The sequence below is a fragment of the Vipera berus genome (genome assembly GCF_964194415.1).
Source record: "Vipera berus genome assembly, chromosome: Z".
Lineage (NCBI taxonomy): Eukaryota > Metazoa > Chordata > Lepidosauria > Squamata > Viperidae > Vipera > Vipera berus.
This window is the reverse complement of record NC_138205.1, coordinates 53,678,376-53,705,730: the sequence shown is the minus strand read 5'-3', so window position 1 is coordinate 53,705,730 and position 27,355 is coordinate 53,678,376. Positions and strand designations below refer to the sequence as shown.

The 27,355-nt window shown below is 38.3% G+C and overlaps 1 protein-coding gene across 1 annotated transcript in view; it reads right to left on the bottom strand.

Moving 5' to 3' along the window:
• The window catches only part of LOC308678396 (transmembrane protease serine 11E-like), a 67,142-nt gene extending 55,602 nt beyond the window's left edge, over positions 1–11,540 (bottom strand). The window contains exon 1 of the mRNA XM_081345554.1: positions 11,462–11,540. The gene's annotated coding sequence lies outside the window, so the exon portion shown is untranslated. The remainder of the gene's footprint in view (positions 1–11,461) is intronic.
• Between the last annotated feature and the right edge of the window lie 15,815 nt (positions 11,541–27,355).

The following is a 27,355-nucleotide window of genomic DNA, read 5'->3' as shown; positions in this document are numbered from 1 at the left end:
ATCTTTCCAGGGCAGTTGTCACTAGAGAAAAAGAGTTCCATTTTGCTGGACTGCAGGAGCATTTTCAGGAATGGTTTTGAGATGCTAGATGGAAAAAGAAGAAGTTGGGGGGGAAGGGAATTCAAAAGCATATTTCTTTGTCCTCATCTCATCCCCCCCCCCCATGGCTGCAAAATTTATTGCTTCTCCTCTTGATAATTAGAAACAAAATAAATTATGCAGAGATGAAAAAGTGATAAACTAAGCAAAATGGTTTGCTTTGCAAAATATTTATGAGTCACATAATATATTTTCTTCAACAAGAACATAAATATAGGCTATATACGTCTCCGCTGAAACATCATACTGCATTTTTAAAGGCAAAACAATAAAAGTGTAATTCAAATATATCCTCTGCTTCAAAATCATACACAAAATTCCTTTTACCTTTTAGCCTTGGCTGCACAGCAGTAAATGTAAGACCAGAATGTCACCAACTAGCAGCTTTAATGCATTATAAAATTGTATATTAGGACGGGCAAAAATCATGACTCTTTACATCACAAAAGTCATGAAGAAACAGCAATTTGGCAAAACTGTTTCCATTACTTATTCTAGTGGCTCATATTTCCAAATTTTAAAAATTGGCAATAATTCATTGGGTGCTTAAAAATACTGTGGAGTTCAACCCAGAACTCTCACTTGAGGCACAAATGCCCAGATTCAAATTATTCCACTTTGTGTCTATTATGCAAAGACTCAGCAATCTGGAGGAGACTCTAGTACTGGGAATGGTGGGAGAAAAGCAAAGAGGGCATTCCGAATCAAGGTGGGTGGATGTAAATGCAGTAGTGACAAGTGCACAATTGGAAGACCTTAAGGTTTGGGACAGATTGTCATAGAGAAAATTTGTCTATGTGGTTGCAATGGCACATAATCAATGTGATGTTGGAATAAAACCAAAAATAAAAGTAAAGATCTCTAATCATTTCCAATTCAGTCGTTCAGTCCTTAGTCATCTCATGGCTGGACTATTGAAATGTGCTTTTACATGGGGCTACCCTTGAAGAGCATTCGGAAGCTGCAGCTGGTGCTCAGCATGGCAGCACAGGTAATTCTGGGCCCCCCAAGAATGGCCCCTGTAGCACCGCTGCTCTGTGAGCTGCATTGGTTGCCTGTCTGCTTCTGGGTGCAATTCAAGGTGATCACTTTTAAAGCCCTTCATGGCATTTGAGACCAGGTTATTTGAGGGACCATCTTACTCCACTGGGATGGGCCTGTCCCACTCACACTGCAGAGGAGGCATGCTGTGGGTCCCATCAGCCCATCATTATTCTGGCTGGTCAGATCCAGGAGGAGGGCCTTCTCTGCTGTTGCTCCTGCTCTCTGGAACATCTTGCCACCCCCAATGTGAGGTTGGCCCCAACCCTCCTATCTTTTTGTAAGGGCCTAAAGATGTGATTCTTCCAGTGGGCTTGGGGCCCCACTGGGGGAACAGCGCAATAGAGGTGGTTGATCAAGTAACAACAGATCCCTCCTCCCCACCTCCATCCCCAGCCCTCCCTGTGTGTTTTAAACATAACTTTTTATGTTTTAACTTAGATGTACTGTAAGCTGCCTAGAGTTATCTTATGGTAAGATGGGCAGTCAAATTTTTTTATAAATCAATAAACTCTAGGGGTCAGTGCTCATCTCCATTTCTTAACCAAGGAAGTCGGTGCTGTCTAAAGACATATCCATTGGCCAGCCTGACTGTATGCTGAGGTGCATGGAATGTTGTTACATTCTCACTGAGGTGGAACCTATTTATCTACTCATGTTTGTATGCCTTTGAACTGCTAGGTAGACAGGAGTAGAGGCAAGTAATGATAGCTCACCCTGTTACACAGCATTCAGGTCTCAAACTCAGGCTTTCCAGCTTTCCAGCTGACAAGCTCAGCATCTTTAACAGCTGAGCCACAGGAACCCCTTAAAAACCAGAAATAACCAACTTCAAATTCTCAGTTATGAATTTGATTAGATGACAGCAAATGAATATGTTTAAATCACTGTATTATCTATAGTCTGCATATTCCTTCCAGTTACCTGCTAAAAAAGAGAATCTATACTGCCATAAACTGTTATTCAAATGTCATAAAACAGACACTTTGTCCCTTTGTGCTGCTTTAGATAGTCTATGAAATTTAAAAGATTGCAAAGGCAAACCACAAATTAATGGATAAACTAATGAGCAAAATCAAAGCAAAGTTGCTTATGCCTAAAGCTATTCTGACATAGATACTCATTTTCTTCATTGTGAATAGGGCTATGAAAAATATATGATTTATATCACGGGTTTACCCATTTCAACATAGTATCTTGGGTTCTTCCTAATTTGGGTTCTAGTCCTTAATTAATAATTCCTAATTTGAGTTCTACTCTTAATGGAACTACATCTATATAGAGAGAAATAAGAAGTGGGGTATCCTAAGGTTCTGTTTTAGGCTCAGTAATCTTTAATATCCTCATAAATGATTTAAATAAGTGAATCTAGTAGGTGAACTCATCAAAACAACCTAGCTGGCAGGAATAGCCAACCCCCCAGAACATAGGCTCAAGATCTAGATGGATCTCATACTTGAACAATGGGCCATATGTAACAAAATGAAATTCAATGGTGAAAAAAGTAATATTCTACATTTAGGCAAGAAAAATCAAATGCACAGGCACAGTATAGGTATACTGGCTCAATAGTAGTAACTGTGAGAGGGATCTTGGATTCCTACTGGACAATCACTTAAATAGGAGTCAGCAACATATTGCAGCTGCCAAAAAACCCAACACAGTGCTAGGCTGCATTAACAGAAGGATAGAATCAAGATCATATGAAGTGTTATTAGCACTTGTATAAGTCTTTAGCAAGATCACACACACTGTATCTGGTTTTAGACACCACAATATTAAAAAAAAGATGTTGAGACCTTGGAAAGTATGCAGAGAAGAGCAACAAAGATAATTAGGGGACTGGAGGCTAAAACATATGAAGAACAGTTGCAGGAATTGGGTATGTTTAGTTCTAATGAAAACAAGGACTAGGAGTGATATGTTAGCAATGTTTCAATATTTGAGGAACTGCACAAAGAAGACAGGGCCAACCTATTTTCCAAAGCACCAGAAGACAACACAAGAAGTAATGGATGGAAACCAACCAAGCAGAAAAGCAACCTAGAACTAAGGAGAAATCTCCTGCTATTGAGAACAATCAGCCAGTGGAACAACTTGCCTTGAGAGGTTGTGGGTAATCACAGGACTTCATTTAACTTTAAGAGAAAGATTCCATAAAGATTTATATAAGGCCAGCAAACAGTTCTTCAAATAAAAGTACAATTTAGTTTGATATTATGGAAATTCACTTCAAAACCACATAGGCAACCAATGAAATCAAACCTACACTTCCTTTTCATTTTTAGTTTGATGAAGCTAATGCCAGCCAGCTAATAATATAATACCAGTCAGCTAATAATACCAGCTGACTGGTATTATATGTCTGACTGCTCTTAGCTGAAAGAGCCAAAGGAGATCTTGGAAAATACTGTCTCCTTGCAGGACTCTATCTCTAATTTAACCCTTTTATGTTGCTCTTGTATTTATTCTTTTATCAAAATTGTACAACTTGGGTTTCCTACAAAAGCCTCTTTTTGGTTTCATAAAAATAAATGACTCTTTCTCTGGATTTTGTTAAAAATATTTTTAATAAAAAAGAAATTATCAATTTGGGCAAATCCAAAATGGAGTGGAAAGTATTTTACAAATGTTTTGGTATGATTTGGCTGGGACGTTACTTTTCTGAAGTTATTTTTTTTCTTATAAATACTAAATAAATTATAGTAATTACTAAATTTCCATATGTGCCCTGGAAGCATTTTGTACCATATGGTTTTATGCGTTTCATCTTCTGAATACCATAAATCATACATGAATTATAGTTCATCTCTATGGAAGGAAAGACATGACTTAACAATTTATTTAGCTATAAAGATTGGCAAGTTGCTATTCATATCAATAATTGACCTATATACATCTCTTTACATGGAGATAGAATTTTTCAGCTTCCTTATAAGAATTTGCAAACTGTCTTCATTAATGACTGCTCTGAAATGGATTCTGCTCTGTTGAAAATCAAGTGATACATTCAGAAGAACAGTTCTTCCAGACACTTTGACAATGGCTCCTCTGAGGATAGATCAGTCTTTAGGCTCATCCAGAAAGTTGGTTTAACTTGCTTTCCTTTCCTCCCTGAATGCCCCTAAGTATACCAACATCAGTTGGATCAAGTTAGTCATATAGTAGTAACTGAGATTAAAATGAAAGCAAAAAACAACAATTCTTTAGGGACTTCCTGCACCACCCTAATTGCAATCCTGCCTAAAGTGACAAGAGGAACTGGGTAGATCACAGTCCTTCCAACTCATCACCAGCTCTCTTAAGACCATATATGGAACATAGAGCAAGTTATGGGTAGACAGAAGATGGAAACACTATTTTCACACAAGATCAGAAATACCCCAAGTTAGCCAACCTCAACCATGAGCTAGGAATAAGAGAATATCTGTATTATATCATAAAGGCATGATTTTAATTATTAGGAAGACCCCCTATTGCTGAATTCAGGGAATATTGCTATATCCTTTCTCTACATTTCTCTAAATTCACAGAATATATGTTTCGCTCTATGGGTAATTTCTGAGAAATATGCAATACTGTAGATCAGCAATCATTCAATCTTCCAGCTGTCAAACAAAAAGCAGAAACAAAATACTTTTCTTACTACCCTAAATTGTGCTCCTGAAATACACAGAACCAGGAGTGAACCAGATCCATTCTCTGATATGCATAAAAACCTTAAAACCTCCACATTCTGGTTAACCAAATTCCAACTTCATTTTTGGGCAATCTTAAAGCTCCAAATAACGTGTCTGAAATTTCAGGTTGAATAAAACTAAAATCCATTGAGATTTCTTTCATACTACTTGTAAACTATATATTACATGCAGTTTTATAAAGTCATTTTTGGAGCCTAAAAGGGAAATTGTAGATGAAAAAGATATCTTTGTTACTTTTCTACTCAGAATCCAGGTTTTTTGTACAACAGTTTACGTTCTGTGCATTCAATGGAATTCTGATTCCTTTGTCAAAACCTGTCCTAATGGTTCATTATAAGAAAAATAAAGAATTTTTCAAGTTCTATCCTTGAATCCAAGTCAATTTCAGATACAATTAAAAATAAAAAAGCTTCAACCATTATTCATTTTCATTCTCAATGTAAAGATGTACAATATTTCAGAGTTTAAAATGACAGCAGATCTTCAACATCATTTAAGGTACAGGGGTTCAATTTGCAGAGCACCTAGATGAGGCAAAAGAGAAGAAAAACCAGGACTGTTTATTTATCAACAGGCTTAAGCATATTCACCTATAAAGGGAAAGAGGAAATTTATTTTTCCCCTCCCGCCAATCCTTAATGCTACAGTGCCAAGCCAAATAGCACAGAGTAATTTTATGTTAGATTTAGAAGAACAAGATGTGGACTTAGAATTGCTCATTTGTGTGTCTAAGAGGGTGGTTCTGTGCAAGTTTTTACCTGCCACCTAACCTCACAAAGTTTGCTACAATGATACAAAGAGAGATCTTCCCTTGGAGATTTTGGAAAAAAAAAGATATCTATGTGAAAAGAGCAGTAAGGGTGAAATGTAAAATGAATACAAGCCAACCCCTTTTATTTCAACTTTTTATAGAAATAAGGCAGAATTCTCAGCTCTCCAATTACACCGAGGACTTTGTTTCCCATACAAAACAATTCCAGTCCTATCTGGTTTGCTACTTGTTCTTAGGAGTAGCTTTAACTGTGATGGTGTGGATCAGAAATGACCTAGTTTAGTACAATCCAGTAAGTTAAGAATTTTTACTTGAATCTGTAACTTTACTGAATCAGTTGAGTTGGACTCTGACAGCTGACAATGTTATAAAACCATGAATTCTAACCTAGATAAGTCAGAATTGGGAAGTGATAGCAAACACTGGTGTGCTGTACAAACCCAAATTGTACTGTAACAGAATGTATTATTTGTATAAGATGTCTAACTCAGAATGTATTGGTTCCATATGTTTGCTACATAAACACAGTAGTGTTTGTTACAGTAGATTGGCTTTTTGGGAAAATACTACTACTATATCTTATTATCTAAGGAAGTAATTCATCCTTCCAAAGCTAATCCAACACTGTTGATAAAAGGGAGGCGCGATTATCTATAAAAGCATATCAGGTCCTGATGACTATATTGAAAGAACCATATTGATTAGGGCATAGGAATATTCTCTATTTTTTTCTGTACTCTTGTGTTCTTTCAAGATTCATCAGGATATGTATTCTTTTCATGGGGACATCCACATATTGTTGGGTTGTAATATCGTTCTCCTTTCACTATTGTTGCTGATAGCAAGATCATTTTGCTCATACCATTTTAGCTCCTCCTTATATGTCCATATAAGAAAGTCCATATGCCCAAGGGGAAATGGTTAAATAGATTAGCACATAATTGATTAGGTCAGCAAGTAAGAAAAGTAATGATAGGAAACTCAAAGGTGCTTTTTCAAGACGCAACTGGACTTTCTTGTTTTCTTTGAAGAAGTTTCACTTCTCATCCAAGAAGCTTCTTCAGCTCTGACTGGATGGTGAGGAATGGAAAGATGTATATTCATTGCAGACAGCTGGTCATTTGCATTCTTTTACAGAATTGTTGAGGCAACTTGGAGGTTTAATCTGTGTCCTCAATGTCACCTGAATAGTGCAAATGGGTGTGGAACCTTCTTGAAAGCTTCTTGGATGAGAAATGAAATGTCTTCAAGGAAAAACAAGAAAGTTCAGTTGCCTCTTTAAAAAGCACCTTTGGGACAACCATGACCTGGATGACTGAGAATCTCCACAGACATTTAGCTATGCACTTTGGGATAATGGTAGGAAACAACTGGAGTTTCAATAGCTTTCTGGGCAGACTTCTTTAATGTAAAAAAACATGAAAAAGTCTTGCTCCTTTATTTAAGTTTAATCAGAAATGTGGCCTTAATAGAATTTAGCAAGCAGCTGCGTAACTTATTGTCTACATTTACTCTTTCTGCTATGGTTGCAATTATAATAGGTGCAATAGTACAGGTCAAAGTCTCAAAATGTTCTTCTTGACTGCCTCATTTTTGTCCATGCTCTTATGATTGTTCACACAATAATGTAAGAGGCAGAGTTTGTCCTGCAAATCCACACTGTGCATTTTATCACTTTTCCCTGCTTCTAACTGTTTGTGGATGGCTATGTGTCCTTATAGTTTGCTAAGCAAAAATATGGAAGTTATGCCTTTAGATATTTTTTTCAGTTTCCCAACATATGTACAAGTTTTGACATTTCATGATGATCTCCCATCCAAATATAATCAGATTTGACTCTTTTTTCCCCCAGTTCAGCCAAGGTTAATAGGCACTGCTACCTTGCTTGCCTTCGGCCTTATTAAAAATTATTTAACTCCTCAGGTAGTATATTGTTTCTTTTTTCAAAATCACTTAACCCAGAATGGAAATCATATTTTGACCCAAATCCACTTTAAGCATAACTGTTTAAGAATTTAAAGAATAATCCCCACATTTGCCTGAAAATATAAGAGTTTGAAAATCAGAAGAAAGTAGGTCATATATGCTGGCCCCTCCTGTACTTCTCCAATTTCTATACATTCATTTAGGACATCTGAAGAAGTAAATATGGGGAGTCCTTAGCATTTTATTTCTGTTTTATGTTGGTATCAGTTTTCCTTAACTCAGGGGTTTCAAACGGCTGGCACGTGGCCCAAACACATCATCTGGAAGCCGCGTCCACCCCATTCCCGGCAATGGCAAAACTGTCCCAATACATTGCATGACGTCACATGATGTCACGAGTTTGACATGTCTGCCTTAACTGATATCATCCAAACAGCTGGACCAATTCCAGTAATTGCCAGCCAGCAGAGTGTCAGGCCCAGCTGAAAAGTTACCTAGAACAATCCAGCCAAAGTTTAGCTCTTTATTTGCTGAGATAGATAGATAGATAGATAGATAGAGAGAGAGAGAGAGAGAGAGAGAGAGAGAGAGAGAGAGAGAGAGAGAGAGAGAGAGAGAAAGAAAGAAAGAAAGAAAGAAAGAAAGAAAGAAAGAAAGAAAGAAAGAAAGAAAGAAAGAAAGAAAGAAAGAAAGAAAGAAAGAAAGAAAGAAAGGATCTTGCCAGACTAAACCAGTACCATTCTCTCCCTAAAGGATATTTCCTGGGAGCAGGGCTTTTTTTGTCATAGAACGCTCAGAACGGAGTTCCGGCACCTTTTCTGGATAGAACCTTGTAGGGTAGGCAAGGTGGGTTGTATGACATGTGTGAGTTCCGGCACTTTTCTCTTTTACAAAAAAAGCACTGCCTGGGAGATTCTAGGGAGTGGCTTTCCTAACTCTGTCACCATCTCTTGAACCAGCACCAGGCTGTGTTGCCTCTTGTCTGTGTTGCCTCTTGGGGTGGGGGGAGGACCCCACCCCAACTGAAATGTGCTCCCTTCTTCCTGTGAAATTGCCACTTCCTGCAGTCCACCACACTACCTTCCCTGTTCATCATACATAGACTAAAATTGTGGTAGTAAAAGTCTCCACTGAAATATAATAGGATATATGACATACAAAGATTTTCATAAATAAATTAAAATTTAAAAATAAAGAAGTGGGGGGGACACACAAAACAGCTATCTTTTTATATTGAGCCTTAATTTTATCCACTTATAAATCTGATACTACAAAGTAACATGAAACTACTTTTGTACATAGACACTGTTTTATAAAGTAGTACAATTCACATAAATATTATATCTGTTCATTCCCCCTTTTAATTCATCTGCACTGATTCTAAATTCCATTCTACTACTTTTTAATTCTCAGAAGTAGAAAAGCAAGAATGCAATTGAATAAAGAGGAAGCACAAATGCCAGAACAGAAATTAGAGAGATATTAATAATCAGTTATCTCTGCTTTACTAATCTTCATTAAAGGAAACCCAAACTCTTCCTAAAAATACTTGTTCAGTTCATTGCAGTGTATTTATTTCTAATAGCTTTTTAATGTTAATATCTATTTTAAAAAGAAGAAGCAATACACACTTTTTTAAAAAAAATGATTTTAAGAACTTCTTTTGGGCACACATCGTCCAATAATTTTGCTAGTCCTATTTCAGCACTATTTTGAAAGTTTCTCTGGCAATAACTCAGGCTGAGTTATTTTCTAGGAGGAATTGACTCGGAGTGGCTGTTGCAGAGGTGGAGGAAGTAGTCTCTGTTTATTTTACCATTCAAGTGGTAAACAGGGATTAAAGCCAATCAACAGGCTACCATCAAGAAGGGTAGGTGCTCTCTTTCAAAATGTATGAATTGCTGGAAGAAAGGGTAAGACATTTTGACCAATGGCAAATGTGTTCTCTTTTTTTGTGGGACTCTACAACCCTAATATTGAGGAGTTTACTTGTAAATCAGGTAGGACGCCTAGACTAGAAAAGAAAACAATCCTGGTCAAGTTATTGGTTCATAAAAGAAGCCTATGTACTGTAAGAAGATTAGATTTTAGATGATAAACACTGAAGCAAACAGAACTGCTGAAATTTCTTTCTGCTCTTTTAACATTTGCAGTTTGATGAAAAGGAGAGAAAGTTCTAAGTAAAAATTGCAGGTATGCAGAACAGTGTTCTGTTCTCATTGCCTGACCCAGATAGAAGAGTATGGCTTAAATGAGGGACGCTCTGCTATCCGTCCAGGAAAGGATGGAATTATAAAATTTTAAATTATTATTAATTAATGAAATGCAGATGAATTGATATCAGGTTTACTTTATGTTTTAGCCCAATCTATAATTTTGGGGAGTGTGTTTCCCCTTCTAGGTGTTAGCTCTTTAGGTAAGTAGAGCAACAATATCTTCAAATTAGGTACAAATTAGGTACAGAAACATAATCTTGAAAAACAGTCAGGGTTTTCTTATACTAAAGAAAATAAGGGCAGGTTTTTTGAGGGGGGATTTTCCCCCTTATCTTGCCTCTTTCCAGGATTATGTAACCTTTTCTGGAAGCCCTCTCCCCCCCCCATTCACTCATTCCTTCCCTATCTCTAAGACCAGCATTCCTTCAGAATAGGCTATTCAAAGGGTGTGCCCCAATTCAGAAAAAAAATAAACTTATGGGGATACTTTTTGGAAAAAAGAAGATAAATGTGTTTTTTCCTCTACAAAACAAAATATTTAAGCTTTGGAATGTGTTATTCCTATAATAAACAACTTTCCTTGATAGAAGACCTCTGGACAAAACAGCAATTGTTAACTGACTGCCTTCCTTGCATGAGCCCAAAGTCTGTATCTAGTTTACTATGCTGTTTTCAACACCCATCATCCAGATTTCTTGGCATAAAACACTGAAACTCCTCTTTTCAGAGCTTACAGAAACTCATCTTCAGACTTCACAATGTAATACAAACAAATACAATACAATCATTGTTCAATAGTGTCAGTACAATAGCAGCAAGTATGGAACATTTTCAGGATATCATGTAACCCCCCCCCCAAAAAAAAAGGTTTATACACAAGTAACCTACTTTTTTGCAAATTTCCCAGGACATTTTACTGAAAAACACCTATAAATCTCTGAAATAAATAACCCCTTCGTAGTTTTGTCTCAAGATGTAAATTGTCACAAACAACAATTTCATCTTTTCAAGAAAAGAATAGATGCTAGAAGTAAAAAAAATCCCATAATGGTAACAATTAATTAATAGTTTATTAATTAACTCCTTTACAAATGAAAAATGATGAGAGTGTTCAGATCCAAATACAGTCACCCTGTACAACAAGGTCTGCACTGTTAAAATATTGAGAGGAAGTGAGAAGGGGAGAAAACTGACTTAAATGAAAAACTCTGCAGAGGATTACGTCTTTTCCTAAGCTTGATCACACTAAATTCAATGAAACTGATTTCCAAGTGGAATAAGAGTTTGAACCCTCTTGTTTTTTCTCTCACTCTCTACACCTATCTAAAAATCTATGGAGAGAAGATGAGACATTAAGTTCTCATTTTGTGGTAACTTTTCCATACTTCTGTTCAAGTGCAGCCTGAGAGAAATCAGTAATAATGTTCCCCAGAACTCTAGGGTGGTTGTTTGTTTATTTTATTTATTTATTTTATTATAAAGTGCTTCTTGCCCTTTCAGCTACCTCCCATAATCAACAAGTGGAAAAGTAGTTCTAGGAGAAAAACCAGATTTTTGGTCAAAACTCTGACCAGAAAGCCATTGCCAGCTGGGGAAGGTAGTCTGCCACATCTAGGAAGTATGGCATGGAAGTCAAATAATACAATGCCCATTGTTGCTGTGGCAGCTTTTTGTCTTGCCTTCTGAAAAAGGAGAAGAGGACTTACCTGTTGGTGCCAGCTGTAGCCAAGCAGCTCCTTTTGTGCTGGGCTGCGTTCACAGTAGGTAGTGTGGCATCACTGCAAGGGCTAGATTCTTTATGAGCTGTATTAGGTTAAAAAAAGAAGCTACCAATGAGATAAATAAAAACAAGTTGGACAAGTCTTGGTGACAAAAGTTTCATTATGTAGTATGATTTCACAGGAGGAATCATAACCATAACAGTGCCTTATGCTCTTAATTCATAATACATTCATCCAAGAATCTCTGTGACTTTACAAGCAATAATTAATTGTTCCTTGCATCACAATTTCAGCAAGGTAAGTAAATATAAATCAAAAGAACAGTGAAAAGGAAGAACAAAGCTTATGTTTGTAATCTAATGAAAAAGAATTTGGTAGAACAAGACAAGGAACTTGATATGATGTTGGTATTAAAAATGACAGACATTTATGTAAATTAATATATTTGTGAGTTGTCCTTCAGAGGAACAAGTCATATATGGTGTCTATTGAAAATTTATCTGGAGTTGCCTCAACAGCATGTAGAAATGTATTAAAGATTAACAACAATGAAAAAGATATTGTTGATATTTAGTTCAGAAGGATGTGTGACAACAATTTACTACTATACCCCCATCAGTCCATTACAGTTTCTTTGATTGACCATTGTTTTAAAAACTCATTGCTACGTAAGCATATGTGACAGCCTTCCAAAATCAGTTTACATTAAATTCTCCAGTTCCATTGAATAAATTTGCAATTATATGAGAAGAAAAAAAGTGATGTAAGTCTTATATACCCAGTTAAGATTATAATATGTATTAAATATATTATATATGTAATCCTTGATGAGTGGTAGTTGACTATATAATTGGCACTTAACTGAAAAGCTTTAAATTTACAGTACTTATTTCATTCCTTATTTAATTTTTGGCGCTGGCAGAGTTTAATGAGGTTTCTGAAGTCTTAGATCTCTGTTTACATTAACATAACCACTCCTTTCCTTAGTAGAAAGCATAAGGATCTAAAAAGAATTTGGTATTTGAGCAAAATACATAGTTGAGACAATACATAAATAAGGAACTTCCCCCTTTAGCTTAGTTTCATAATTACTTTGAATGTTCTATTAGCAATTAATCCAACAGTATAGAGTTCTGCAGCAGTTCCTTTTTTTTTTTTTTTTACAAACCTCGGAACCCTCTTTGACCATGATTATCGAAACAACACAGTTGTCTGCCATTTTGATGTGAGAAATACATGGAAATTAAATAGACATTTCACATTTAAAATCCATAACCTCCTTGGAAAAAATGACTAAAACCACATGAATGGCACAACCTTGCCCAAAGCAGCAGAGGGCAGGACAAGAAACAATGGTTGGAAACTGACCAAAGAGAGAAGCAACCTGAAATTAAGGAAAAACTTCCCAACAGAAATCGTGGGCACTACATCACTGGAGATTTTTAAGAAGAGACTGGACAGTCAGTTGTCTGAAATGGTATAGTTTCTCCTGTTTGATCAGGGGACTGGACTAGAAGACCTCCAAGGCCCCTTCCAGCTCCTATTCTATTCTATTCTATTCTATTCTATTCTATTCTATTCTATTCTATTCTATTCTATTCTATTCTATTCTATTCTATTCTATTCTATTCTATTCTATTCTATTCTATTCTATTCTATTCTATTCTATTCTATTCTATTCTATTCTATTCCATAGTTTAACAAAGAGAAGAATGAGGGGGGACATGATAGCAGTGTTCCAATATCTCCGGGGCTGCCACAAAGAAGAGGGAGTCAAGCTATTTTCCAAAGTGCCTGAAGGCAGGATAAGAAGCAACGGATGGAAACTAATCAAGGAGAGAAGCAACCTAGAACTAAGGAGAAACGTCCTGACAGAACAATTAACCAGTGGAACAACCTGCCTCCAGAAGCAGTGAATGCTCCAACACTGGAAGTTTTTAAGAAGAGACTGGACAGCCATTTGTCTGAAATGGTATAGGGTTTCCTGCCTGTGCAGGGGGTTGGACTAGATAACCTCCAAGGTCCCTTCCAACTTGATGATGATGATAATGATACCCAAATTGAAATCAAGAAACAAGTCATGAAAAAAAATCTCCCTCCCACCCTTGAAATAGTAATAGAAATCATCTGTCCTTCCCCCTGAGTGTCTTTCAATCTACAATACTGCATACCTTTAAAGCCCTACATGGCTTAGGCCTGGGATACTTGCAGGACCATCTGCTGCCGGGAACGAATTCCCATCGCCCAGTACGCTCACACAGAGAAGGCCTCCTCAGGGTACCATCGGCTAGACAATGTCGGCTTGCGACCCCCAGGGGAAGAGCCTTCTCTGTGGGAGCGCCAGCCCTGTGGAACCAGCTCCCCGCTGAGCTTCGGATGGCCCAAGATCTCCAGTCCTTTCGCCGCGGCCTCAAAACACTCCTTTTCCACCTGGCTGACCTAGACTGACAGGGATTTTAATTATATTTACAATTCTAACTCTATTCTTTAATTTATTTTAATTTATTTCAAATTTTATTTTTAATTTACTGTACAGAGACCTTTAAGTTTTGTTGTTGTTAGCCGCCCTGAGTCCCTCGGGAGATAGGACGGGATATAAATCCCATTAATAAATAAATAAATAAATATACCATAGTGTCTTGGTATGTTAACTTACAAGATGATTTCTAGATTTGATATCTTTGCTTGCATGGAGTAGCATGGTCATACGTGAAATGAAACTGGCTCTTGCTTGCACTGTGACATATTGGCAAGAACGTATCCAACCTATCAATACTACAACTACCACTAGCAGGAAATGCTGCATGCAGTACAGGTGTAACTAAGGTTGAGCACCTAGTCTACACCTTCTCTATCTCACTACAAAAGTTATTGGAAAGTCTCTATTGACCAAAGCCACAATGGGCAGCAGAGTTCAATATCTAAGGGCTGGTGAAATTCACATTTTCCATAGGGAAAATTGCAACTTGGAATGCAAGAAAAGTATTGGTAAAGAGTAATAAAGAAGAAATTAAATGAGAGAAAGAAAAAATAATTGTGCTTTCTTTCTCTAAAACTAGGATGTGAACAAAAGTAGTCTGATTCTTGTAGAATTGATAAATGCATGTAAAGAATGAAGGTTTAGATTTAATTATAAATGAAGGAACTAAAATGTGTGACAGAACTTATGGAGTGGTAGCATACAGGTTCTTTTGTCTGCATAGAGTCTATGCATTGTTAATGCTTGCATATCACACTCCAGTAAATGGTGTTTGAAGAACCTGAGAAATTGTGCAACATTTTAAATGAACACAAATATGATTTTGTTCAGTGGAATTAGGGAGTAGGAGCAAGACAAGAGGCTATTTAGAGACAACCTCCCAACCCCCTTGAAAAAGGGAATGGTGATAGTAGACAATTTGCTCTGAAAAAAAGTCTTTCCTTTAGAATACTGTACATTGTGTAAACATAAGTACATTCATTTGCTTAGTAACGAATATCATTCTAAAGGTGCGGCTCATTTGACTGTTTAATATTGAGAAAAATGAAATAAATAAGAATGCAAAGGTAATGAGAGGATATGAATGCAGGACAAAGGGAAGTGTTAAGGGAAGGGAAGGGAAGTGTTAAGAATTGACCTGAGGTTGTTTGAACAAATGATTTTTTAACATATGCTATGTTAAGAGATAAATATCTTCTATCAGATGTAATGGCAATATTTACAGCTACAAAATTTATTAACAAATGAACCAGAAACATTCTCAGCTTCTAAGAGACCTGAGGTTCTAGAACAACTTATTAAATTCCTTAAACCTAAAAAAAAAGCTTACTACAGGTACTTCTCAACTTACAAACACAATTGAGCCCAAAGTTTCTGCTGTTAAGTGAAACATTTGTTAAGGGAGTTTTGCCCTATTTTACAACCTTTCTTGCTGTAGTTGTTAAGGGAATCATTGTAGTCATTGAGTTAATGACACAGTTGTTAAGTGAATCTGGTTACCCATTGATTCTGCTTGCCAGAAGTTCGCAAAAGGTGATCATGTAATCCCGGGATGCTGCAACCTTCATAAATAGGAGTCAGTTGCCAAGCGTCTGAATTTTGATCACATGACCATGGGGATGCTACAATGGTCATAAGTGTGAAAAACGGTCATAAGTAATTTTTTCAGTACTGATGTATCTTTGAATAGTCACTAAATGAACTATTGTAAGTTAAGGACTTGTCAGGTCCCCAAATCCTTATTGTCTTCCTTGCATATATACTCTTGTGCTTTTGTTTTGGGGCCTGCCATTCTGCTGGGGCAGGGGATATTTGCTGTCACTTGGGATAACTTTCACTTTCTGCTTTTCTTCTTCCACCTCTTTCCACTTGGGAAAGGAATGTGTCCCCTTATCAGGGAGACGGTTACAGAGAAACCAAACTGGAGAAGACCCTGAGATGCACGCCAACTGTTCCACCTGTGGATTGGCTAGATTTCAAACGACATTATGACTTTGGTGGGAGGAGGAATATTGCTGGTTTAACTATACCATTTAAGTGGGATTTTCCCCAGATCTTGCCTTCACTTCCCTATTGTCACTAATCCCTAATAAAAGTTTCCTTTTGAGACCATGCCTGTTTCAAGAGTTCTGCTTTCTTGGGTGGTTAGCTGAGGTGGGTCCTTACATAAGGCGAGATCTGCATAGTACTCAACCTCCCTACCGGGGGAGTCGTAATTAAATTTCACATGGAGAAATTCCAGGCAGAGAAGTGGGCCGAGGATCTCCTGTGCTTGAAACCAGATGAAAGCCTCTCCAGGGACCTGGAAGAAGCCAGGCCTTTTGGTGAAGAAGATTGAGTAAGATGGTCACTCGGGGTTGGAAAAAAAGGAAGGATGGGAACAAAAAGCCCCAAAAGTCAACCTTACCCAAGGTGGAGGAAAGAAAAAGGCAAAGAAAAAAAAATCAAGAGCCTGCTTCTCCTGATAAAGATGGAGAAAAGGAAGAATCAAAATCAGGGACGATTGAATTATGTGAAAAAAGCCCTTGATGAATTTAAGATGCTGCTGAAAGAAAGCCCTAAGGGAGGGTGAATCGGAGGAGGAGGAATCAGAGGTCAGAGAGATGGCAGCACTGGAGCCCAGGAGGCAGCACCACGGCAACGCCGTCCATCTCAAGGAACCAGAGGCAGACCACCCCAACCAGCCAAGGTGAAGCCGATCCTGATTGGAGTGAATTTTGATGGAGGATCCGAAGCAATTGGGGTATTTCCTGGCACAAGTGTTCACCTACATGCAAATCTATGGGAGAATACTGCCTACCAATGTTGAAAAGGTCCAGGTAGTTACCCTAGCTTTGGAAGGTGGAGCAAGCTGACTGGATGGTGATCCTGTACAATTGCAATGCACCTAAATTGCATAATTTCAACCAGTTTACGGCTGCCCTCTGCAGATGTTTTGAAGACAGGCTGGCAGACAAAAAAGTCCAGGAATGCAGAAAAACAGTGAAGCAGGGAAGGAGACCAGTCGTTGAATACACTGAAGAATTCAGAGAACTGGCCAGTCATCTTTGCTGGCCAGAAGACATCTTGGTAAGCTGTTTCCAGGATGGGCTCAACAAAGAGCTATATAATGCCTGCATAGCTTGAGGAGCCCCGGGATGGCTATACTACTGGTGCCTGATAGCTGAGGAAGTAGAGATCAATCAATGCAAACACCTACATTGCCTGGTGAGATCAAGCTTCAAACCACAGTCCGAGAAGTGAGGGGAGACTGCATGAGTTCGCCTGCCCCATCTTACAGCACTGCCTGCTTCAAATGTGGTAAAGAGGGACATCGAGCTGTGGATTGCCGCAGCAAGACACCGGCCAAGAGAGGGGATTGTCTACTGGCTGGAAGACCTCTGAGAGCCTCACCAGACTCCAGGGAGACTGTGATGCGATCTGAGGAAGTTGTAGAGCTCATCTGGGATCACAACCAATGGCCCAGAAGGGGCAGAAGATGATTACGTGGACAACTCATTGGTGAGTGGGCCAATTGACCCAATAACAGTGCTCCTAGAACTTTCTATACATGGCGCTGGGAAGACAGTAAAATTAGCTGCCTTGCTGGACTCGGGGTGATTAGCCCAGCATGATTAGCCCAGAACTAGTGGGGAAAATAGGAATGCCACTCAGAAGGCTAAAAACCCCAATTACTTTCTGCCAATTGGATGGCTTAGTTGCAGGGGGGGTAACCTGCCAGCTTTGCCACCAGACTGTTATAAATTGACCTGGGGGACCACACAGAGACTCTAGCTTTTATTGTGACCCCAGGGATGGAGTGGCCATTAGTTTTGGGACTGGATTGGTTAAAGAAGTGGAACCCCATGATCAACTGGAGGGAAAGACAGTTGAAATTCTCACAAGGGGAAGCCCCACCTGCTTCTAAAGAAAACAGCAGGAGGTGTGGGTTATGCCACGAATTTGCCTCCGCCCTCAGTGAGTCAGACTTGAAAGCCCTTCCAATGGAATACCACAATTTGGCTGAAGCCTTCAGCGAACAGAGGACACACGAACTCCCCCCTCACCAACCCACAGACTGTGTTATTGAGATCATCCCAGGGGCGAAACTGCCAAAGTCAAAAATGTACTCTATGATCCTAGGGAATTAAATGAACTGGGAAAGTTTATCAAAAAGAATCTGGAGCAGGGTTTTATAGAGCTAGCTAGACTCCAGGTAGCAGCCCCTGTATTATTCAGAGAAAAGAAAGATGGCTCTCTTCAACTGTGTGAATTAGAGTCTGAACACTGTGTGCATGGAGAACATGTATCTACTACCTTTAATGAAAGACACTTTAGCATACCTATCAAAAGGGAATTTTTTTTCCAAACTAGACTTGAGAGAAGCTTATTACCATATACAAATAAAGAAAGGGAATGAATGGAAAACTGCTTTCAATTGCCCACATGGTTGCTTCCAATTCAAAGTTCTCTTATTTGGGTTACAAGGGGCTCCTGCAGTGTTCATGCAACTGATTAACGAAGTCCTACATGATCACCTGTATAAAGGGGTTTTGGTTCACTTGGATGATATCCTTATTTACACCAAAACAAAAGATGAGCACATTAAACTACTCAGAGCAGTACTAAAAAAGCTGTGCTCTGCCAAACTATACGCCAAACTGTCAAAGTGTGAGTTCCACAAAGATCATATTGATTACTTGGGCTATTGAATATCCAATGAGAGAATAGATATGGACCCAGAGAAAGTGAGAGCAGTCCAGGACTGGGCTCCTCCAAGAACCAGGAAACAACTCCAATGATTCCTAGGATTTGCAAACTTTTACAGACAATTCATCCCATCTTTTGCACAGATTGCCCTCCCAATCATAAACTTGTTAAAAACCAGAGTGGGGGGGAATAGGCCAAAGCCCATTCAACAGTTAAAATGGACAGGAGAGTGTCAAACAGCCTTTGAGAAACTTAAGAGACTTTTTTCTATGGAGCAAGTTTTGAAACATCTGTACCCAGAACAGTCATTTATAATTCAAGTGGATGCTAATGATGTGGCTGTGGGAGTGGTTTTATTGCAGAGAAATAAGGAAGGGCAATTACAACCTTGTGCTTACACCTCTAGGAAATTATCAGATAATGAGCAGAGGTGGACAGCTTGGGAGAAGGAGACCTATGCTGTACAATGGGCTTTTTTACTTAGAAGCACTTCCTAGAAGGGAGTAATATACCATTTCGAGTATAGACTGATCATAAGAATCTCAAAGCCAAGAAAAACCCTAGGAAGCTCTCCCCTAAGCAGGCAAGATGGTCCCAACATTTCCATTGTTTTGATTTCACTATTCATTATTTCCCTGGGGGGAAGAATTTTTTAGCTGATGCATTGTCCAGGTTACCACAATATAACAGTAAGAAAGCAGAGGTGACTAAACCATTTTTACATCCTTGTCAATTAGCAGCCCCATTAACCACCAGAGCCCAGTCGAAACCTTCCATGCCCCAAGATCCCAACTGCAAAAACTTTAGCTTAGCTCTTTGTGCAAAACATATATTGCTTTCATGGGGCTCCACAACACATAATTTCAGACAGAGGGGTTCAATTCACCTCTAAGTTCTGGAAAGATTTTTGGACTTCATGGGTTCTTGTCAAGGGTTATCATCTTCACATCATCCTCAAGCGAATGGAGGGACAGAGAGACTGAACTCAGTTCTAGAACAATACCTGAGATGTTTCATTAATTATCAGCCAGACAATTGGTCTGACCTGTTATCAATTGCTGAGGTGGTTTATAATAATGCTGTGCACTCCAGCACAGGTTTCACTCCATTTCAAGTAGCTAGTGGTCAAACATTTGTGCCCATGCCTGAACTCCCTATCAAAGAGTCTGAAATCTCCTCCTTGCAAGAATGGATTAAACAGTTGCAGAATACCTGGCCAATAATCAGGAAAGCTCTGGATGAAGGCAGAAAAGCCTATAAGACTCAGGCTGATAAACGGAGTGGAGCAAAAACCATATAAAGTTGGAGACCAAGTATACCTCTCCATGAAGTATTTGCAGTCTTTACAACCTTCTAAGAAATTAGACCCTAAATTTGTAGGACCTTTCTCTATTAAATGCATCATCAATCCTGTGATGATTGAATTGGACTTGCTAAAGAACTTGCAGAAAATCTACGGTTTTCCACTGCAGTTTACTTCTAATTTTAGGACTCCTGTGACCCAGGCACCCACACCTATTAATCACTTTGAGATCAAGGACAATTTGGACTCTCAAATACACCATGGGGTGATACAATACTTAGTAGCTTGGAAGAATCTCTCTTCTGCCCAGATGAGTGGGTGTACAAGAAACATGTTAGAGCCCCTAAACTTCTAAGATGTTTCCACTCTCAATATCCTAAAAAGCCTAATTGATATGCCTGTATTGTTTGTTCCCCTTTCTTTTTTTGTCTTTTAGGTAGATTTCCTTTCTTTTGGGGGGGACGTATGTCAGGTCCCCAAATCCTTACTCTTGTGCTTTTGTTTTGGGGCATGCCATTCTGCTGGGGGGAGGGGGGATATTTGCTTTTGCTTGGGATAACTTTCGCTTTCTACTTTTCTTCTCCCAACTCTATCCACTTGAGAAAGGAATGTGTCTCCCTTATCCGGGAGACAGTTACAGAGAAATGAAACTGGAGAAGATCCTGAGATGCACGCCAACTATGCCACCTGTGGATTGGCTGGATTTCAAATGGATATTATGACTTTGGTGGGAGGAGGAATATTGCTATTTTAACTATACCGTTTAAGCAGGATTTTCCCCAGATCTTGCCTTGACTTCCCTATTGTTACTAATCTTATAATAAAAGTTTCCTTTTGAGACAATGCCTGTTTCAAGAGTTCTGCTTTCTTGGGTGGTTAGCTGAGGTGGGTCCTTACAGGACTAGCTGTATTAGTTTTTATAGGTATTTGTTATAAATAAACTGATTTGATATGCAGTTTCTAAGAAACAAGTGAAATAAAGAATTAGAGGTTCCTGTATTGCCAAGAAGATGGGAGAATGTTTTAACTTCTCTACCAAGACTGTCAATGGATCTCAAATTTAACATAAGAAAAAACTTTTCAATAAAAAAAATTATAACATAAGCAAAAAATATTATTTACAATTTATTGGACTCTGTTATGTTATAAGACGGGGCAACATTCACTTAACACTTAGCAATAGAAAGTTTGGGCTGATTGTGATTGTCATTTGAGGACTACCTTTATATAAATATAATTGTGTAACAAGAGCAAATTTTTCAAATGATAATATTCTTTTTGAACTTGAAATTTGAAAACTGGATAATGTAAATGGATTCTATGTGCCTTACTATGGTCAAAATACTAATACTGAAGCATTGGAGAGATATTGTGGTCCCCTTCACTCAAATTGACCGAAGACCTAATTCCACTTCCCACCACCTATGAATGGATTTACCTACAGACCAATGTTTCTCAACCTCAGTCACTTTGAGCATTCACCTGCCAGCCCTTTAAAGCCAAAAGCTATTCTGCAACCAGCTTTTATCCAACCGTGCTGTCTGGGGAATTTTGGTAGTTCAACTCCACACATCTGAAAATTGCTGAAGCTGAGAAACACCGCTGTAGATATAAATTTTGTATGGACCATTTTTTAGAAAATACAGTAGGTTAAAAACATTGTTATACTGTATTAGAAACATATATGTATTTGAATAATAATTACACTAGATAACTATATATAGAATTATAATTATTTACTGCTAGAATGATATATCATACTCCTTTGCCTCTTTGCTGAACTTTTTCCACTTTTTAAAAATAAAAGTACTATGTGTTTTTCCCTTTCACAGTACATGTAATTTTATCATTGTGTTTTGCGTTTTTTCTGTTTTTTATCATTATTTTAAAAGCAATAAAAGAATAAATTTTTAAAAGATTGGGGAAAGGGGGCACTGAAAAAAAGAGAAGGAATCTAGAATAAATATAGAGCAACCACAGGAAAATTAAGAAATCTCTATTAAAAGACATCAGAAGACAGATTAATCTTAATGAGATGAATGAGAAGTGGACATAAATAAAAAGGATGTAGAGATTTCCTGAAGTAAATTGAAAAGAATTCCAATATATTGCAGAACACTGTAAAATTATGTTAATTAAATTATAAAAAAGGATACTATGTGGAATAATAAAGTGAAAGAAACTATGAGTGAGAGAGGTTGAATGCAAAGAAAAATAACTAGGAAAAAATACTGTATAATGTATCTAAAGAAGAAGAATATTTGCAAGGAATGTAAACAAAAAGAATAAGAAACAACTACAACCGAAAGAGGCAATTTTGACAGAAATAAAATTTTGCTTTGGAAATCAGTAAGGAGAGCTGAAGGACTTTCCAAAGGAGTTAACAGGATTAAGAATAAAAGTAAGGAATTGAAGGTGGCACAGATCTGGAGTGAGGGAATGTTGGAAAGGATATTTTAAAGCTAGTTATGGAAATAATAACAATATATAAAAGAGTAAGATTGAAGCAAGTACTGTAAATGTTCATGTCCATGAAAAAATGATGAAAAAGGAGTCATGGGTGCTATTAGAATGATGAAAAATAACAATACTGCAACTGTTAATGGAGAAAAGGTCAAATATGGTTGCATTTGTACATGAGGATTGTCCAGTTTACTTAAAGTTATGCTAAAGCCGTCTCTGTACTCGATAATTGGAAGAATGTTATTACAACCCCTCTTAAGAAGGGAAAGGTAGAGGGGGACTAATTTGTTGGGTGTCTCTGGGAAGTTGTTTGGCAGATATCTGATTGAAAAGGGTACAAGAAATAATAAGTACAATCAAGGAGAAGCAGTGTAGGCTTATACCAAACATGGGGCGTGGGTCATATTTTTGCCTTTCAGAAGAGTGTATTAACACAAGGAAGAACATTGTTATGCATTTGTTGCTTTGGAGAAAATATATGTTGAATGAATAGATTTCAATTATGAAATGTTTTACATGAATAATATCTGATTGCTGAATACAATAAGAACAGTTTATGATGGAAGAAAAAGATGTGTGATAATAAACTGAGTGCTTAGTGAATGATTCAGCAGTCAGTATGAAGTAAGACAAGGATGTTTGGTATCCCCTTGATTGTTTGATGTATTTATGGTGTTGTTTGGAAGAGATACATTGTTTGGAAGTATGAATATATGTCTTATTTTATATGCAAATAATATCTTGCTGGATGACAACCCAAATGATCTATGGCAAATGTTAAAAATCTTTATAATACAACAAGGAGGATAGATTGGAAAATTAATGTGTCAAAGATCAAAGTACTTGTGCTTGACACAGGTGTTTAAATTGAGTAAACAATTGCAGTTATGCATAAGTGCTGATAAAATAAGATAAGAATGTGTAAATCTTGGTAGAATGTTTACTAAATATGGAGAACTTTATCAAACAATTTTAAAATATGCAGGTGCAAATATAAGGGTCATGGGAAGTATATGCTCCATTTTTGTTGGTTATTTCAATTTGTATGTCTAACTGCCCATCCAGCCATTATGCAACTTGAGGAATGTTGAAAATTGTATGAATGGCTGTAGAAGAGTGTTCCTTAATTCATTTATTTATATGGAAATAAGAATAAGATATGTCAGGGAAAACATAAAAATAAGTTAAATGGCATGGAAATGAGTGATTTAAGAAGTACTATATGTAATAAAGCAAACAGAAATTGGTTTAGAATGAATAGAAGTTGCACGAATAGGTATCAGTATGAATAGGGCCAGATTTAAACCTTTGGCACCCTACGCAAATTTATAGTCCTATATGGTTTAGCTCATCTTCCAATTTTGTTAGGAATTTTAAAAAAGCACCCTCTTCCTTTTTTTATTCTGTCTGCCTATCTTTTTTTCTGAATCTGTGAGATTTACAATTGCTTTTCAGCTCTGTAGAGTATTTTCACCCTGTTTTCAAAGTAAATAATTTTAATTACATCAGCAACCATTGTTGTCATAGGAGATCAATTCTGCCAAATTATATTTAACCCTCCTGCGGGCAAGCTAACACAGAGAATGCACCATTAGCACTTTTCACTTTTTTTATTTTTCAAAAGTCCTTTCAATTGGCAGCCCCCTAAAATTTGGCAACCCTAGGTCATTGCTACTCAGCTTTAGCCTAGAGCTGGACTTGAATATGAAAGATGACATTATTCAAATAGAAAAAATAAATGAGGATCAAATTGCTAATGAAACAAAAAAAAGTCATGAGGAAAGGGAAGACTGAGAAAAAGGAGTTAAAGATGGGGTTGATGGATATTTTTCAAAAGACAAAGATGAAAAATGTAAGCAACAAAAGCCAGGGCGTTCTTTGTCATAAAACACACCAGAACAGAGTTCCGGCTCCTTCTTTTGACAGATTTCCCAGAATTGCGTTCTTTTCGTATTGTTTCCCTTCCTATCCTAGTTTGTTTTTGAAAATGCCCCTCTGGTGGTACGATTTGAGTGGGGTCCCCTCTGGTGCTGTCAGCCTCCTCTAGAAGGAGCTATGAGATGCTGGAGCACCACAGCCAGAGCATGGCTTGATTAGCTGGGTCAAACCATGTGGTGTGGAAGCCGATGGTGATGGTGGAAGACACATGACCATGGAGACCATCTTTCATGAGAGGGTGAGTGATCCTTTTGCCTTCCCTTACAGAAGGTGGGGTGTGAGGTTAAAGAGACAAAGTGAGAGGAAAGAAAGGCAGCTGGCGTAGAAGCTTGCCCGACAGCGAAACTTTGCTGTTTTAGTTCCTTGGGTAGTTCAAAGTTTGGGATGTCTATGAAAATCTCTTTTTAGTCTTTTATACTTTAAATTCAAACTGCAGAGGGGAAGAATAAGAATAAAGCCAATGTCTTGTGATTTGGAGGTATTATTATTAATAATAATATATATTAATTATGTATTGGTCAGATACATAGGTAGACCTACAGTATGAGGTTTAATCAGATCTATTTATTAAATTAGAAATCAGATTGACTATGTGCTCTGCAGCCAAAGATGGAGAAGCTCTATACAGTCAGTAAACACAAGACCAGGAGCTGACTGTGGCTCAGATCATGAGCTTCTTGTTGCAAAATTTAGGCTTAAACTGAAGAAAGTAGGGAAAAACACTAGGCCACTCCTGTATGAACTAAATCATATTCCTGATGAATATACAGTAGAGGTGACAAATAGATTTAAGGAATTAGATCTGATAGACAGAGTGCCTGAAGAACTATGAACAGAGGTTCACAACATTGTACAAGAGGTAGCAACTAAAACCATCCCAAAGAAAAAGAAATGCAAGAAAGCAAAACGGCTGTCTGAGGAAGCTTTGCAAATAGCTGAGGAAAGAAGGGAAGCAAAAGGCAAAGGAGAAGGAGAAAGATACACCCAACTGAATGCAGAATTCCAGAGAATAGCTAGAAGAGATAGGAATGCCTTCTTAAATAAACAGTGCAACGAAATAGAAGAAAACAATAGAATAGGGAGGACCAGAGATCTTTTCAAGAAAATTGGAGAGATTAAGGAAACGTTTCATGCAAAAATGGGCATGATAAAAGACCAAAATGGCAGGGACCTAACAGAAGCAGAAGAGATTAAGAAGAGGTGGCAAAATTACACAGAAGAACTATACAAGAATGAGATTAACATCCCTGATAATCACAATGAGGTGGTCACTGACCTCGAGCCAGACATCCTAGAATGTGACATGAAGGGGGCCTTAGACAAGCTGAGCAACAACAAATCTAGTGGAGGTGACAGTATTCCAGCTGAGCTATTCAAAATCTTAAAAGACGATGCAGTAAAAGTGCTACACTCAATTTGCCAGCAAATTTGGAAAACTCAACACTGGCCACAGGATTGGAAAAGATCAGTTTACATTCCAATTCCAAAGAAAGACAGTGCCAAAGAATGTTCAAACTATCGCACCATTGCACTCATTTCTCATGCTAGTAAAGTTATGCTTAAAATCCTACAAGCTAGACTCCAGCAGTATGTGGATCGAGAACTACCAGAAGTACAGGATTTCGAAGAGGCAGAGGAACTAGAGATCAAATTGCCAACATACACTGGATCATGGAGAAAGCTAGAGAGTTCTAGAAAAACATCTACTTCTGTTTCATTGACTATGCTAAAGCCTTTGATTGTGTGGATCATAACAAACTGTGGCAAATTCTTAAAGAGATGGGCATACCAGACCATCTTATTTGTCTCTTGAGAAACCTATATGTGGGCCAAGAAGCAACAGTGAGAACTGGAGATGGAACCACTGATTGGTTCAAAATTGGGAAAGGAGTCCGGCAAGGCTGTATACTGTCGCCCTGCCTATTTAACTTATATGCAGAGCACATCATGAGAAAGGCAGGGCTAGATGAATCAAAAGTTGGAATTAAGATTGCCGGAAGAAATATCAACAACCTAAGATATGCAGAGGATACCACTCTTGAAGTAGCCAAAGGACCGCTCGGGACGACAGGCTAGTTAACAACAAGTTTATTTAGAGCAAGACAACATTGAATGACTTGTTCGGCTTTTATAGCCGGCAGCTGGTCGCGAGGACCAATCAGAAGTGTTTGTTTTGGCGCCGTGTCAGATGGGGACCAATCAGCGTCGTCTTCTTCTGACAGCTCCGGCTTTCGCGTGGTGTGGTGTTTTGACAGCCGCGAGCTGTCAGTGGTTGCGCCTGCGCTGTGCGGTGGACGCTTTGACAGCTCAGGCTTCTTCACGGTCCGGAGTTTGACAGCCGCGAGCTGTCAGTGGAGGCGCCTGCGCAGTGCGGGGAACTTTGACAGCTGTCAAAGTTCCCGCGTGTATTCCTGTCAAGCGGCTTTACTTATATACTTTGACGATGCCCTAATATTTGTACTTGTTAACATATATACACTTCCATTGAAAGAATGTTTACATATACAATACACCCCTTACCCCTCCCCTGGTGCGTTTCTTTCCTCTTGGATGTTTGAACCTGCCCACTGATATTCTTTTAGATAGGTGGGTGGTTTCCGATTCCTGGTTGATCGGCGAAGGGGCGGTGGGTGGTCTGGGTCTAGTTCTTCATTTTGATGTTCAACTTCCTGGTTTGGGATAGGCAGCATTTCCGGTGGGGGTTGTACGTCGGCACTGGTTGGTTGCTCAGCATTGTGTGGTGGTTGTCTGGGTCTGAGCTGGTCAATATGGCGGCGTATGTTGCCCTGTGCCTGCGTAGCTATAAGGTATGAGATGGGCCCTGTTTGTTTTATTACAGTCCCTTGGACCCACTTGTTTTTATCTGTGTATGATCTTGCCCATATTAGTTGACCAGGGTTAAGTGTGCGGCCGGGGTGGGGGTGTTGTGGTTCTTCTGGGTATGTGTCGGGGTGCAGTCTGTCGAGACGTGTTATTAGCCTCCTTCCCCATCTTAATTCCGCTGGTG